The sequence below is a fragment of the Pristiophorus japonicus genome, chromosome 1 (assembly GCF_044704955.1).
Source record: "Pristiophorus japonicus isolate sPriJap1 chromosome 1, sPriJap1.hap1, whole genome shotgun sequence".
In the NCBI taxonomy this organism is placed as follows: domain Eukaryota; kingdom Metazoa; phylum Chordata; class Chondrichthyes; family Pristiophoridae; genus Pristiophorus; species Pristiophorus japonicus.
Window position 1 is genome coordinate 340,863,557 of NC_091977.1, and position 16,697 is coordinate 340,880,253.

A 16,697-nucleotide genomic window follows, 5' to 3' on the forward strand; every position below is an offset into this window, starting at 1 on the left:
TCCCTGCCTCCTTTTCCTTTCTGTCTATCCTTCCTAAATGCTGAATACCCTTGGATGTTGAGTTCCCAACCCTGGTCACCATATCTCCGTGATGCCAATTACATCATACCCGTTAACTGCTATCTGCGCAGTTAATTCGTCCACCTTATTCCGAATACTCCTCGCATTGAGGCACAGAGCTTTCAGGCTTGTCTTTTTAATCCACTTTGCCCCTTTAGAATTTTGCTGTTATGTGGCCCTTTTTGTTTTTTGCCTTAGGTTTCTCTGCCCTCCACTTTTACTATTCTCCTTTCTATCTTTTGCTTCTGACTCCATTTTATTTCCCTCTGTCTCCCTGCATTGGTTTCCATCCCCCTGCCACATTAGTTTAACTCCTCCCCAACAGCACTAGCAAACACTCTCCCTAGGACATTGGTTCCAGTCCTGCCCAGGTGCAGACCGTCCGGTTTGTACTGGTCCCACCTCCCCCAGAACCGGTTCCAATGTCCCAGGAATTTGAATCCCTCCCTTCTCCACCACTGCTGAAGTCACGTATTCATCTGAGCTATCCTGCGATTCCTACACTGACTAGCACGTGGCACAGATAGCAATCCTGAGATTACTACTTTTGAAGTCCTACTTTTTAATTTAACTCCAAGCTCCCTACATTCGTCTCGAAGGACCTCATCCCCTTTTTTACCTCTATCGTTGGTACCTATATGCACCACGACAACTGGCTGTTCACCCTCCCTTTTCAGAATGTCCTGCACCCGCTCCGAGACATCCTTGACCCTTGCACCAGGGAGGCAACATACCATCCTGGAGTCTCGGTTGCAGCCCCAGAAACGCCTATCTATTCCCCTTACAATTGAATCCCCTATCACTATCGCTCTCCTGCTCTTTTTCCTGCCCTCCTGTGCAGCAGAGCCAGCCACGGTGCCATGAACTTAGCTGCTGCTGCTTCCCCCTGATGAATCATCCCCCTCAACAGTACCCAAAGCGGTGTATCTGTTTTGCAGGGGGATGACCGCAGGGGATCCCTTCACTATCTTCCTTGCACTGCTCTTCCTGTTGGTCACCCATTTACTATCTGGCTGTGTACCATTTACCTGCGGTAAGACCAACTCACCAAACGTGCTACTCACGTCATTCTCAGCATCGTGAATGCTCCAGAGTGAATCCACCCGCAGCTCCAGTGCCGCAATGCGGTCCGTCAGGAGCTGGAGGCGGATACACTTCCCGCACACGTAGACGTCAGGGACACCGGAAGCGTCCTTGACTTCCCACATAGTACAGGAGCATAACACATGTCCGAGCTGTCCTGCCATGACTTAACCCTTCAATACACTTAAATTGGCAACAACAATGATAAATGTTACTTACTGATAGAGAAAAGAAAAAAGAAAAGCTACTTACCAATCACCAGCCAATCAGTTACCCCCTTGGCTGTGATGTCACCTTTCAAATTCTTTCTACTTCTTTTTTGCCTTCTACTCCTGCTGCAGCTGCACTGGTAGACCTCCGACAACGCTGCTCCCCGGACTCCCTGCTGTACCTTTTATAGGCCTCACCAGCGGACTCCCGACTCTGCCGCTCCGCCTCCGACGACGCTGTTCCCCGGACACTGTTTTATTAGTTATAAATATATTTGAGATGGAGAAAAAAGGCTGTTTGACTGGGTGGAACAGTAGGAGGTGGGAAATCATGTGATAAAACCTCCAGGAACACACCCAACCAGAGTTGGCATCCCTAATCATGGCTGTTCAAATGGGCACAGAGACCATGTAAAATTGATGCTGCCAGCTCATAATAATTGGTCAAGCGAGCAGCCAACACCACCCGCGATATTCATTGGTTGTCTGCCTGTAGGAGGGTGGTATATCTGTCACACTTCAAGGCAGCCAGCGCCTTAAAGGGGAAGTGCACTCTGGCTGTAGACAGGAGGGAATGTTGTGAAGATAGAAATGGCTGCTCGACCTGTGAATTGGGCTCCCAGGTTCTCTGATGCTGTTTTGGAGCCCCTGGTCCAGGCAGTGGACAGAGGAGGAATATCCCATTCCCCCAGGGCCAGAAAGCCCGTCGGCAACACCTCTGCCGCTAGTGGGTAAACATTTCTGAAGAAGTCAATGCCAGGAGCTTCGCCTCCAGGACATGGCTGCAATGTTCAATGACTTCAGCAGATTTGGCAGATCCTGCTCTCGTACTGTCTGCTCCCCACCTCCAGCCTCACTGCTCACAATACACTCCCATCCTACTTCCTTTTACTCCCTGCAATCACTGCACCACACTTCACAACACCACCTCATCCTCATACTACCACTATTGCAACCCTCCCTGCCTCACACCTCACATCTTGTGCACAACATTGGCACTATTTGACTATGACACTCTCCAAACACCACACAAGTCTGTGACTAACACATCCCCTTTCTTGCAGGACAAGGTCACACAAAACACGAGGTGATAGGAGAAGCCTGAGTGGGCCTGCACACCCTGTCCCTGCTCATGGAGGACTGGCCATCACGACCAGTCCAATGCACCCAGCACAGCGACACATCTCATTCACTCACTTTTATTTTTATTTAAAGGGACCAACATATAAGACAGTCACTAATAAATCCAATAAGAAATTGAAGAGAAAATTCTTTACCCAGAGAATGATAAGAATGCAGAACTCGCTATCACAGGGAGTAATTGAGGCAAATAGTATAGATGTATTTAAGGGGAGGCTAGATAAGCATATGAGGGAGTAGAGAATAGAGGTTTAAGCTGATAGTTAGATGAGGAGAGACGGGAGGAAGCTCGAGTGGAGCATAAACGCTGGCATGAACTGACTGGGCCGAATGACCTGTTTCTGTGCAGTATACCCTATGTAATCATTCACCTCCATAAGCCTTTAGAAGGCTATATCCAGACTGCAATATCCTTTGTACCATGCTAGTCCGCCATTCCACATTAGGACCTGGAATACAGGGAGCTCGCAACAAGTAACATTCGACACTCTGTCCAGCCCACCTCCTGAAACAGTGATCATGCTTGATCACCCACCACAGAGCTGGGTCACTTCCAGTACTTTTCTGTGGAAGTGGATCACTCTGGATGCTTGGGTCCAGGAGACCAGAAGTAGTGAGCATCCTGTGTTTAGCAGCTTGTTTTTCATAACATGGTTTGGTTTGACCATCTACTAGTGGGCATGCTGGTCACCATCCTCACTGAGAGAGAATGATAGTCATCCAAAATGCTCAACTGTTGGGGATATGGCTGCAGTTAAACTTACTGTATTTTTCCTGATTTGTGCACAGATCATATCAAGGAACAAAGGGGGAGAGATGAATTCTCCGATGGGGGGTTGCAGACCGGGGATTGTCCTTGGGCTCAGCTACTGATTGAGTGAACTCTCTGAGCTCCACAGCAGGCAGGGCCCAGAGACAATCCCCAGTCTGCACATACAAACATAAAAAAAGACTATCAGTAGATAAAGACTCTCAGACAGAATAACCTCGCATGCTCCTATCCCACCTCCTAGTAATGCTATCTCTGGGTAAATAAGTTTCTCCTGAATTCCCTGTTTGATTTGTTGGTGACTATCTTATATTGATGGCCTCTAGTTATGCTCTTCCTCTCAAGTGGAAAAACTCTCTCTGTATCTATCTCTATCAAAATCTTTCATAATTTTAAAGACTTCTATTAGGTCACCCCTCAGCCTTCTTTTATCAAGCACAAAGAGACCCAGCCTGTTCACCCTTTCCCGATAGGTAAACCCTCACATGTCTGGTATCATCCTTGTAAATCTTCTCTGCACCATCTCCAGTGCCTCTATATCCTTTCTATAATATAGCGGCCAGAATTGTACGCAGTACTCCATGTGTAGTCTAACAACCAAAGTTCAATACAAGTTTAGCATAACTTCACAACTTTTCAATTCTATCCCTCTAAAAATAAAGCCGAGTGTTTGGTTTGCTTTTTTATGGCCTTGTTAACCTGTGTCACTACTTTTAGTGATTTGTGTATTTGTACTCCCAGATCCCTTTGCTCCTCTGCCCCACCCAGACTAGCACCCTCCAAGTAATGGCCCTGAAATTCCAGTCGGAGGCTTCCTTTGGACGAACGCCTCCGACCCAAAATTTTTTCCCGAAAGTAGGTGGTGGTCCTGGAGGTGCCTTGGATTGCGGTGGGAGGCCTTCTTTTCCCACGCATCAGAGCACGTCCCCGTCCTCGAGGTTCGCACGTAGAAGCTGGAGCTAGAGTCACATGGGCCTGGACAACCAATCACGGTACAGGGTTCTCATCGATAGCAATGGGAACTCCATAACTCTGAGTTCCTATTACAATCAATGAGAAAAAAAACCAAAATACCCAAACACAACACAACAAACAAAGAAAACCTCACAATTTCCAAAACCAATTGAAATTAAAATTAATCAAATGTTTTATAAAAAAAAAATTGGGGGGATTTCTTTATTGTCTTTTAATCGGGTCCAAAATAAACTTACCTTAATGGACAGGGCTCCCACTCTAAAAATCTGTGTTTATATTTTATTTTTATATCTTTTAAAATTCTTACGCTAGTAAAAGTAAGTTATGCGCCTCCTTTTACCAGTCGTAAGAGTTTCAAGGACATTCGCTGGGCAAGAAATGGGCAAGTAGCCCGCGTGAATGTCCTTTTCCCAGGGATGTGGAAGATCTGTCGAGAGAAATCTTGACAGATCGGAACAGCCGGTTTTTGGCACATGCGCATTGCGCGCCGAAAACCAGCTTTTGCGAAACCTCGCCCGGTCTGTACACACTCCATATGGACCCGGCGAGGCCGGGATTTTACAGCCAATAAGTGACCTCACTATTCTTCTTATCAAAATGTAATACCTCACATTTATCTGTGTTGAAATTCATTTGTCAATGACATGCCCATTCTGCAAGTTTATTAATTTGTTGTTGTTTGTAATTTGTTGCAATCCTCCTCAATATAAATTATCCCCTCTAATTTGGTGTCATTGGCAAATTTAGAAATTGTGTTTTTGATTTCAATGTCTAAATCGTTAATATCAATTGCGAACAACAGTGGTCCCCAACATTCATTCCTGTGGAACACCACTACCCACCTTCTGCCACTGTGAATAGCTACCCTTTACCCCTACGCTCTGCTTTCTGTCTTGAAGCCTGCTAGCTATCCAATCTGCTACTTGTCCCCTGACTCCGTATTCTCTGACATTCATTAGTCTATTTTATGGTACCTTATCGAAGGCTTTTTGAAAATCTGGATACATTACATATACTACATTACCCTTGTCTATGCTCTCTGTTACCTCTTCAAAAAATTCAACGAGGTTGGTCAAGCAAGACTTTGTCTTTTTGAAATCCATGCTGAATATTCATTATTATATTTTTGGCTTCGAGATGTTCTTCTATTTTCTCCTTTAGTAGGAATTCCACTATTTTTCCTACCACTGATGTTAAGCTGACTGATTTATAGTTTCCTGGACATGTTCTATCTCCCTTCTTAAATATAGGAATGGATTGGTTGTGGTGAGTGGATTGGTGGTGGTGAGTGGAAGGGGCCTATAGATGGAGTGGGCTATATCATCTAGAGCAAGAAGGTCCAGAAACCACTGGCTTTACATTTCTCGGGCGTACGTCTCCCACATTCTGGTGACTTCCAGATGGCCGGTGCTGTACTTGGACCACCACCTGCTGTGGGAAGAGCTCGCTCCACCCTGCGCAAGGGTGGGGTGTGTGTATTGGCATTTTAAAAACCTGCTGCTGGAGGATGAGTAGTTCTGGGATTCGTTCCATCAATTCTAGGACTGGCTGAAGTTTCTGCTAAAGCAGGTCCTCCACTTGCTCGCTAAAGAAGCCCTCAGCACCAAAGGGCACCTGCAGTATCTGAAAGAGCCCCAAACTTATTGGCGATGTAAGATTCACTGGATGATAGACCCGCTCCTATATTGAGGGCACTCGCACAGCTTTTTTCTGCAGTAGATGCTCTCTGAAGGTGGTCCTCACTCTGACCACCTGTGAGGCATTAGGCTGCTGGTAAGTAAAGCTGGCCTCAGTGGTGGCAGGGAATTCAGGATATGTGCCACACCCTGCAGGAAGGTCTACCAAACCCCAAATGTGGGTGGACTAGGACTAGTTTCACTAGGCAGTAAACTTCCTTCTGATGACTTCATGACTGAAGTTAATCAGATGCCAGTAAACTGCAAGGTGTGAAAGCAGGGTGGCAGAGGCACTATGGATGCTGTCTACATTGGCCTTAACTGGAGGGCGTATATTAAGTCTACTGAAACTGTTCTGGTAATTGGCACGAATACAACAACAGCCTGAGGTCTTTGCAAAACCCCAAGTAAAGAGTCAACTGCCACCCCCCCCCCCCCCCCCCACACACAGTTTCAGACTTCAGGTCACTCTTGAGTGAAATACATGAAAAAGCCTAAACGACTGTGTTATATATGTGGACTTGTATTTACTCTGTACAGCCACCAGAGGGCTCATTCCCCGGAGTCCCAAATGATCCCATAATCCCTTGGGAGCACAGCTATTTAAGAAGGCTTCACAGGTTGGAGAGGCACTCCGGAGACTTGCAATAAAAGACTAAGGTAACACTTTACTTGGAGCTCACAGTGTTCAGTCTGACTCTCCACACACTACAATTGGCGATGAGATAAAGATAGTGAACTCAAAGATGCAGAGAACAGTGGCCATCTTGGAGAAATTTTCAGAGGAAGATGATTGGGAAACTTTTGTGGAGTGACTCGACCAATACTTCGTGGCCAACAAGCTAGATGGGAAAGAGAGCGCTGCCAAACGAAGGGCGATCCTCCTCACTGTCTGTGGGATACCAACGTATGGCCTCATGAAGAATCTGCTCACTCCAGCGAAACCCATGGAGAAATCGTACAACAATTTGTGCACACTGGTCCGGGAGCATTTGAACCCGAAGGAAAGCGTTCTGATGGCAAGGTACTGGTTCTACACCTACAAAAGGTCTGAAGGCCAGGAAGTGGCGAGTTATGTTGCTGAGCTAAGACTCCTTGCAGGACATTGCGAATTTGAAGGACATTTGGAGCACATACTCAGAGACTTTTTCATACTTGGCATTGGCCATGAAACCATACTTCGCAAACTTTTGACTGTAGAGACCCAAACTTGAGTAAGGCCATGGCGATAGCCCAGGTGTTCATTGCCACCAGTGACAATACTAAGCAAATCTCTCAGCACACAAGTGCTGCTACAAGTAATGTGAACAAAGTGATGATGTTTTCAAATCATAACGTACAGGGCAAGTCACACATACCTTCAGCTACATATCTGCAGATGTCTCAGATTCCACCATCAAGGGTGATGAATGCAAGGCACTGCGGGGGTGATCATCATTTCCATTCATGCCATCAAAGGATACATTTGCAAGGGCTGTGGAACAATGGAACATCTCCAACGAGTGTGCAGGTGAGCTACTAAGCCTGTTAAACCTACAAACCACCATGTTGTAGAAGAGGATCACGATGAAACAGAGCCTCAAATAGAGGAGGCAGAGGTACATGGGGTACACATTCACCATGAATTTTACCCGATAATGCTGAGTGTTGAACATAATGGACTCCTGGTGTCAATGGAGCTGTACAAGGGTGCAAGCCAGTCCATCATGGGCAAAAAGACTTTTGAAAGATTGTGGTGCAACAAGGCCTCAAGGCCAGTCTTAACTCCAATACGCACGAAACTAAGAACTTACACAAAAGAACTGATTCCTGTAATCGGCAGTGCTACCGTAAAGGTCTCCTACGATGGAGCGTTGCACAAGCTACCACTCTGGGTGGTACCGGGCAATGGACCCACGCTGCTCGGCAGGAGCTGGCTGGGAAAGATACGCTGGAACTGGGACGACGTCCGAGTGCTATTGCCCATTGACGACACTTCATGTGCCCAGATCTTAAACAAATTTCCTTTGCTGTTCGAACCAGGCATCGGGAAATTCCAAGGAGCAAAAGTGCAGATCCACCTAATTCCAGGGGCGCGACCTATCCATTACAGAGCGAGAGCAGTACCGTACATGATGAGAGAAAGGGTAGAGATCGAGCTGGACCGGCTGCAACGAGAAGGTATCATTTCATCGATCGAATTCAGCGAGTGGGCCAGTCCTATTGTCCCAGTCCTCAAGGGAGACGGCATCGTCAGAATCTGTGGTGATTACGAAGTAACTATCAATCGTTTCCCCCTGCAGGACCAATACCCACTAACAAAAGCCGACGACCTCTTTGCAACGCTGGCGGGAGGAAAGACGTTCACGAAGTTGGATCTGACTTCAGCCTACATGACGCAGGAACTGGAGGAATCATCGAAGGGCCTCACCTGCATCAACACGCACAAGGGGTCTTTTTATTTATAACAGATGCCCGTTTGGAATCCGATCAGCGGCGACGATATTCCAGAGAAACATGGAAAGCTTACTGAAATCGGTCCTGCACACCGTGGTCTTCCAGGACGACATCTTGGTCACAGGTCGGAACACAGTCGAGCATCTGCAGAACCTGGAGGAGGTTCTTAGTCGACTCAACTGCGTGGGGCTCAGGTTAAAATGCTCAAAGTGCATTTTCCTGGTGCCTGAAGTGGAGTTCTTGGGAAGGAGGATTGCGGCAGACGGCATCAGGCCCACCAACGGAGGCAATCGAGAACGCACCGAGACCACAGAACGTGACAGAGCTGCGGTCGTTTCTGGGACTTTTGAAGTACTTTGGTAACTCTTACCTGGTCTCGGCACCCTGGTAGAACCACTACATGTCTAACTACAAAAAGGGGGCGAATGGGTTTGGGGCAAAAGCTAAGAAAATGCCTTTGTAAAAGCAAGAAAATTGTTATGCTCAAACAAATTGCTTGTGTTGTATGATCCATGTAAGTGTTGGTACTAGCATGTGATGCGTCATCATATGGCGTCGGGTGTGTATTGCAACAAGCTAATGATTTCGGGAAACTGCAACCAGTTGCTTATGCATCTAGGAGTCGGTCTAAGGCTGAGAGAGCCTACCGCATGATTGAAAAAGAAGTGTTAGCTTGTGTCTATGAGGTAAAGAAAATGCATCAATACCTAAAATTCGAATTGGAAACTGACCATAAGTCACTTATATCCCTGTTTTCCGGAGAATAAAGTGATAAATACCAACGCATGGGCACTCACGTTGTCCGCATACAACTACGCCATCCGCCACAGGCCAGGCACAGAAACTGGGCCGATGCTCTCAGTAGGCTGCCATTGCCCACCACAGGGATGGAAATGGCGCAGCCCGCAGATCTAGCCATGGTTATGGAAGCATTTGAGAGTGAGCAATTACCCGTCACTGCCTGGCAGATCAAAACCTGGACAAGCCAGGACCCCTTATTATCTCTAGTCAAAAGCTGTGTGCTTCACGGGAGCTAGTCCAGTGTCCCAGTGGAAATGCAGGAAGAGATAAAGCCGTTCCAGTGGCGCAAAGATGAAATGTCTATACAGGCAGACTGCCTTCTGTGGGGCAATCGAGTAGTGGTCCCCAAGAAGGGCAGAGACACCTTCATCAGTGACCTCCACAGTACCCAACCAGGTATCGTAATGATGAAAGCGATAACCAGATCCCACGTGTGGTGGCCCGGTATCGATGCGGACTTAGAGACCAGCGTTCACAGATGTAATACATGCTTGCAGTTAAGCAATGTACCCAGGGAGGCGGCGCTAAGTTTTGGCCCTCCAAACCATGGTCTAGGGTACACGTCGACTATGCAGGCCCGTTCTTGGGTAAAATGTTCCTTGTGGTTGTCGACGCGTACTCCAAGTGGATTGAATGTGAGATAATGTCGGCTAGCACGTCCGCTGCCACCACTGAAAGCCTGCGGGCCATGTTTGCCACACACGGCTTACCTGATGTCCTGATGAGCGACAACGGGCCATGTTTTACCAGTGCTGAGTTCAAAGAATTCATGACCCTTAACGGGATCAAACATGTCACATCTGCCCCGTTTAAACCAGCATCCAATGGTCAGGCAGAGAGAGCAGTGCAAACCATCAAGCAAGGCTTGAAGAAGGGTAACTGAAGGCTCACTGCAGACTCGCCTATCCCGAGTCCTGCTTAGCTACTGCACGAAACCCCACTCACTCACTGGGATCCCACCCGCTGAACTGCTCATAAAAAAAGCACTCAAGACAAGGCTCTCGTTAGTTCACCCTGATCTACATGAACAAGTAGAGAACAGGCAGCTTCAACAAAGTGCATACCATGATAGTGCAAATGTGTCACTCGAGATTCAAATCAATGATACTGTATTTGTTTTAAATTATGGACACGGTCCCAAGTGGCTTCCCGGCACTGTCGTGGTCACAGAGGGGAGCAGGGTGTTTCGGGTCAAACTTTCAAATGGACTCATTCACAGGAAACACTTGGACCAAATCAAACTCAAATTCATGGACTACCCTGAGCAACCCACCTTGGACCCTACCTTTTTGGATCCCCCAACATACACACCAGTGGCAACCGGCACCACGGTTGACCACGAAGCTGAACCCACCATCCACAGCAGCCCTGCAGGCCCAACACACCAGGCAGCCCAGCAAGGCCAGCTGCACAGCAGCCCAGCGAGGGCCCAACAAATGATTCAACAACACCAGCTTTCACACCGAGGCGATCAACCAGGGCAAGAAGGGCCCCAGATCGACTCACATTGTAAATAGTTACATTATTGACTTTGGAGGAGAATGTTGTTATATATGTGGACTTGTATTTATTCTGTACAGCCACCAGAGGGCTCATTCCCCGGAATCCCAAGAAATCCCATAATCCCTTGGGAGCACAGGTATTTAAGAAGGCATCACAAGTTGGAGAGGCACTCTGAAGACCTGCAATAAAAGACTATGGTCACACTTTACTTTGAGCTCAAAGTGTTCAGTCTGACTCTTTCTCCACACACTACAGACTGGAGGTCATGGTCTGACTCAGGGTCATAGCTTGGCTTCTGAAGGTGGGATGCCTCTGGGAAGCTTCCTTGGCCTGAACTGACAGGGAAAGTTGATAGTGAGGCCCTGTGAACAGAGATGGAGGCCTCACTATCAACCTTCCCTGTCGGTTCAGCCTGTGGAAGCTTCCCGGAGTCATCCCGCCTTTGGAAGCGATTAGCTACGAGCTCATGAATAGAAAGACCGATTTTGAGTTAAACCCTCCAAACATGAGCCCCAGCCTCTCGGGGGAGGTTCCACTGAGGCACACATATCCTCCCTGGGAGTGAGAGCCCTTGGAACCCAGTTGTCCCATAGGAATTTGGAGAGATCCTGGCACCAGTAGACACGGACACCTCCAAGCCAGCTGGTGCCAGAGGAAGACTCTTCCTCTTAAATGTGGGAAGTCTCGGTACATATTTGTACCGGGTTTCACCTGATGGTGTGGACTGGGATGGCAGAGACTGGCTGGCAAGTGGCCTTAACCAGCCTGTACCACTCTACACCACCAAGGCAACAACCAGAACATCCCCGCTTGAGACTTTCCTGTTTAGTCCCAAGGTGTACCCCTGGACAGCATTGGTTGGAGATGCCTGCACAGAATGGGCATTACCCAGTGCCAGTGCAGTTAACTCCGAGCAGTGCCGAACTGAGCCTGGAGTTGGAGCAGGTTTGGTGCTTGATGCTGATGCAGGGACATGAGGGCTAGATGGGTCTGTGGGGGCTGTTGCTATTGGACGTCAAATTAAAAACAAATTAAAAGATGTAGAGTTGGCACTGAGAAATAGATGGGCTGCAGAGGGATGGCGTGAGGAGAATTTCAGTTGCACTGCTCTCCTCCTCTTGTGGTATCTTTGCTGGAATTGGTTTGATTTCTGTCACGATGTGCTCTCTCTTGTGTGTCTGATCTACTTGTCTTTGTGGTTTTATTATTCACAACTTTTGTCTTGAGGTAGTTTGATAAAACCACACATTTCCTGAGTATTAAAGGTTCTGAAGTTGGGCAATGTACACCTTCTTCAGAATCAGAGCGATGGTCCAGAATGGCTGCAATGCCATCAGGTAATCCAAGATCACTGGCACAAGGAGCTTCTCTAACACAATCAGAGGGCTTTTGGTAGCAGTACCTGAGCCAGATGACCAGGGAGGAGGTTCTTGGCAAGGATCCAGGATTGGCAAGGTCAGAGGGCTCCTTGTCCCACAGATTATATCAGGGTCCAGGACCAGCTGATCAGAACAACTAGCATGTACTGATCTAGTTTCAGGTTCCAGGATTTCAGCATTGATGTCTGCATGTTCACTGCAGTGGATTATGCTGTTACACACTCTGACTTTCACGGGGAATTATACAAGTGGGAATAATTCTACAGAAACATCCTTCCGACTGTCAGCTAGTTAGCGATCATTCCATTGTTCACGGTCCCTTCATCAGGTCTTCTAGCCAGCCACATTCACTCCTAGATGATCAGCCAGTTAGTCACAGTGAGTGCAGCTCCCTTTCCTTCACTTAAACTGGTTGCGCCTCAAGTTGCCCCTATTTACAAACCTACTGTGATGTCTGATCTCACTGTGATGCACTGTGTAGGGTCAGGCTTGCCCTGTGATGTCACGGTTTGACCCGTCCAGTTAAAGCAGACTCACCTTGATGCAACTGTGTAGCTTACAATGGCTGTATGTGCTAGAATGCAGTAACAGGTTTCCACGTGGTTATGAACCAGAGAATCAGGTGTGTAGGCATAGGCAGTGATGGGATTGTTTGCCTTCTCCGTACCCCCTTCTCTTAGTGGGGCTATTAAATTTGGGACTATTGCTTACACTGCAGACTATCCCGAGCAATGCCATGTGTTGTGTATGTATATACCCTATACACTCAATATACAATGACATAAGATCACTGAATGTATCTTCACACTGTATACACTATGCCTGTACCACCAGAGAGTGAAACTGGTGGAGACCTAGAGTTCACCTGTACACTGCAGGTAACCAGGTATAAAAGGGAGCTCACCATACTGTACCCTCATTCAGGAGCTGCAATAAATGGACTAAGGCCACAACAGTTCAAGTGCAATACCTTAACTCGTGGAGTCATTACTAGAATGCTTACAGACACAATAACTGGCGACGAGATTATGAATTTCCACTTGAAAAATGGCTAACCTTGGCAACTTTCAACAATTCGCTGATGGGGAAGATTGTGGAAAGGCTCGAACACTACTTCATCGTGAACGACCTGGCTGGAAACATACCGATCTCACTGGCTGATAAGCGTCGAGCTATCCTGCTCAGCAGTTGTGGGCCCACTGTTCATCGCCTTGTCAGGGACCTGCTAGCCCCAGAGAAGATGACAACCAAAACGTACGCGGAGCTCGTAATGATGATCCAAGAACAGCTCAAGCCTAAAGAGAGCATCCTCACAGCGAGATACCGGTTCTACACACACTGGCGGCCTGGAGGCCAAGAAATCGCAAAATATGCTGCAAACCTGAGACGATTGGCTGCACCGTGTGATTTTGGCGACCATCTCACCGAAGCACCGAGGGACATCTTTGTTATTGGAATCGGCCACGAGGGCCTCCTCCACAGGCTGCTCTCTGCGGACACTACGGTCACCCTGCAGAAGGCAATCAACGTCAGCCAGGCATTCATGACCTCGGCCTGCGATTCCAAGAGGATGATGACTCGCCCCCAGGACTCTAAACCAGCAAGTACCGTGAACCGACTGGTGCCCTTTAGAGGCAAGACTGTACCCAGAGTCCCGCAACACTGAGTCTGCCACATGGGGCCAACCAGCCAGCCCCATGCTGGCACTGTGGAGGAAATCACAGGGCCCACCAATGCCGATACAAAGACTATACCTTGCAAAGGCTGTAACTCTAAAGGTCATCTACAGCAAATGTGTAGAAGCAATTTTACTCACCGAGTCGCTGAAGATTTGGCCGATCAGCCGGGCTCCAGCGCTGATGAAGATGAAGAGAGAATCCAGGAGGCAGCTCAGCCCCAGGAAGAGGTATACGGAGTGTTTACCTGCTCCACCGAGAGTTCTCTATTGAAAATGGAAGTTGAAATCAACGGTGTTCCAGTCTCGATGGGGTCAACACAGGGGCGAGCCAATTGCTGATGAATCAGGCAGCCTTCGAGAAACTCTGGGACAATCCCGCCGAATGACCTAAAATGTTCCCAATCAAGGTGAAGCTGCTCACCTACACAAACGACACCATCCCAGTTGTCGGCAGCGTGGATGTTCAGGTGTTCCATGGTGACGCGATGCACAAGCTACCTTTGTGGATTGTTGCTGGTGATGGTCCAACGTTGCTAGGAAGAAGATGGATGAAACAAATCCAAATCTGTTGGAGCTGGGAAAGCCTCCAGGCTCTGATGATCGACGTCCTATGCGGCCCCAAATTTAGATCCGTCACAGCATCTGAAGATCCGACCATCCAACTCGACTGCGTGGCGACGACACAGACCGCAATACCCAATGGCGAGATGATCCAACCCGAACGACCAGACCTCACCTTCTGGGCTCCAGTGGCAGGACTCCGAAGGAAGAAGATCAGCACAGAAGGTAAATTCCTGGCTTCCGTGGCAGAACCTGGGGAGAAAAGGATCTCCGCAACCTACCTCGTGGAGAGAGAGAAGATGGTGCCCGCACCACGAGGTGAAGCACCTGAAATCAAGATGGCCGCGACCAGACCCCGAGGGGCAGCGTTGAGGGAGCAACATGTGATGATGCCGAGCAGCGAACCGGATTGGGGTAAAGATTGCAAGGCCCTCTTAAAGGAGACCGGCAACCCACCACAATTAAAGGGACAGTTCCATTCTTTGGTATCACCGGCATCGCTGTACAATGTAAAAGATGTCATTAACAAATGTAAGTATCTAAATGAACCTTTGAACAGCGATGCCAGTAGGATAAATGGAAAAGATGTAATTGACAAATGCAAGTATCTAAATGTAATCTTGTACGGTAATGCAAATGTAATCTTGTACAGTGATGCCAGTAGTATACAGGGAAAAGATGTAATTGACAAATGCGAAGATGTAATTGACAAATGCGAATTTGTAATGACAACTAATAATGTCGAGTCGGGTGATTGCGGTCAGAGCCAATGTATTATGAATGTAAATGATGAAATAAGGTGTAATGCCGGGTTCTACATATATGCCGACAAAACCAAGGGCAACCCCCCGTGGGAAGCACCCAGATCCAGCGGGCTACCCAATCATGTAGCCTGTGCCTCCGGGACCAATGTGATGCCCCAGGGAGTGTGGCCACACACAGAGGGAGCATACCTACTGTAGGGCAGCAAATCAGCGGACGGCACAGGCACCACCACTGGCACCCTGCCCTAGATCGGCCCTACCTCTCTGGCCAGCAGGGCCAGTACCGGTGGAAGAGGCTAGCACCCTCCAGCCCTCCCGACAGGACCTGAGATGATCAGGCTCCCACTACCGCTGAAGAACAGCAGGGAGACCCTGCAGCCCTCAAAGGAGGACAGGGAGGCCACACATTCCTGTGGCTCTGCCCACCACCAGGCAATGGCAAAGGCCCTGAGATTCAGCCAGGGGAGTGATCCGAGCCCACCCAGCTAGCAGGGGGCACAGCGGCGCCATCAGACAACCTGGATACAGTCCGGTTACTCTGGAACTAGCATCCTCACCCACCTGCATCTACACCCTCGGGGCAAGACTGTAATACCATGTATGTACCTTACCTGTAATATGTACTGTTCCACTGCTGCTAAACCCAAACAGTGATGTAACTAATCCTATCTTTTATTCTCTGTACATGTATGCAAATGCAGATGTCGAGCCACACACATGGTCTATGTATGCGGGGGGGGGGGGGGGGGGAAATGGATGTATGTAGCCATGGATACACATGGATCATACCCAGAACCCACTCAACCCCCATAGCAACCTCCAATCATCCACTGCTGACCATTTCCCAATGTCATGGCAATAAGGACTTGGGGGTCTACAGGGAGAGAGCCATTCCCATGCACAGACCAAGTGCAAGGGCTTTGGGCACTCAAGTCGAGGGCCAGAGCACACAGTGCAAAGGCCAGTGGCACAAGACTAGGGGGAAGTGATGTTGTGTATGTATATACCCTGTACACTCAATGTACAGTTACATAAGACCACTGTATACACTATGCCTGTACCACCAGAGGGTGCAACTGGTGGAGACCTAGGGGTCACCTGTACACTGCAGATAACCAAGTATAAAAGGGAGCTCATCTTACTGTACCCTCATTCAGGAGCTGCAATAAACGGACTAAGGTCACAACAGTTCAAGTGCAATACCTTACCTCGTGGAGTCATTACTAGAGTGCTTACAGACACAAAACCATGGGAGATCTACCAATAATAAGTAGTTGTCTACATTTACAGAAAAGGGAGTGAGCACCAAACTCAAGGGCTTGGAGGAGCTGGTCAGTGAGAGATCTGAGAGTAGGGCTCAGTAAACATCTGTAAGCAGGCTGCAGGCCCCAGGCTACCTATTAATAATGCCAAGGAAGATCTACCAACAACAAAATGAACTATTCCAACCTACTGTGCATCAGTATTATTGTATCTGTTAAACTATTTATATTACTCATTATGACTTTCACAAATGCTAATACAAGATCAATAGGTTAATACCAACCTTTGAAAGCTCTCAACCATTTCTCTAATCTAAAATAAAAACAGAGAATGCTGGAAATCTCAGTGGGTCAGGCAGCATCTGTGGAGGGAAAACAAGGTTAATGTTTTGGGTCTGCTG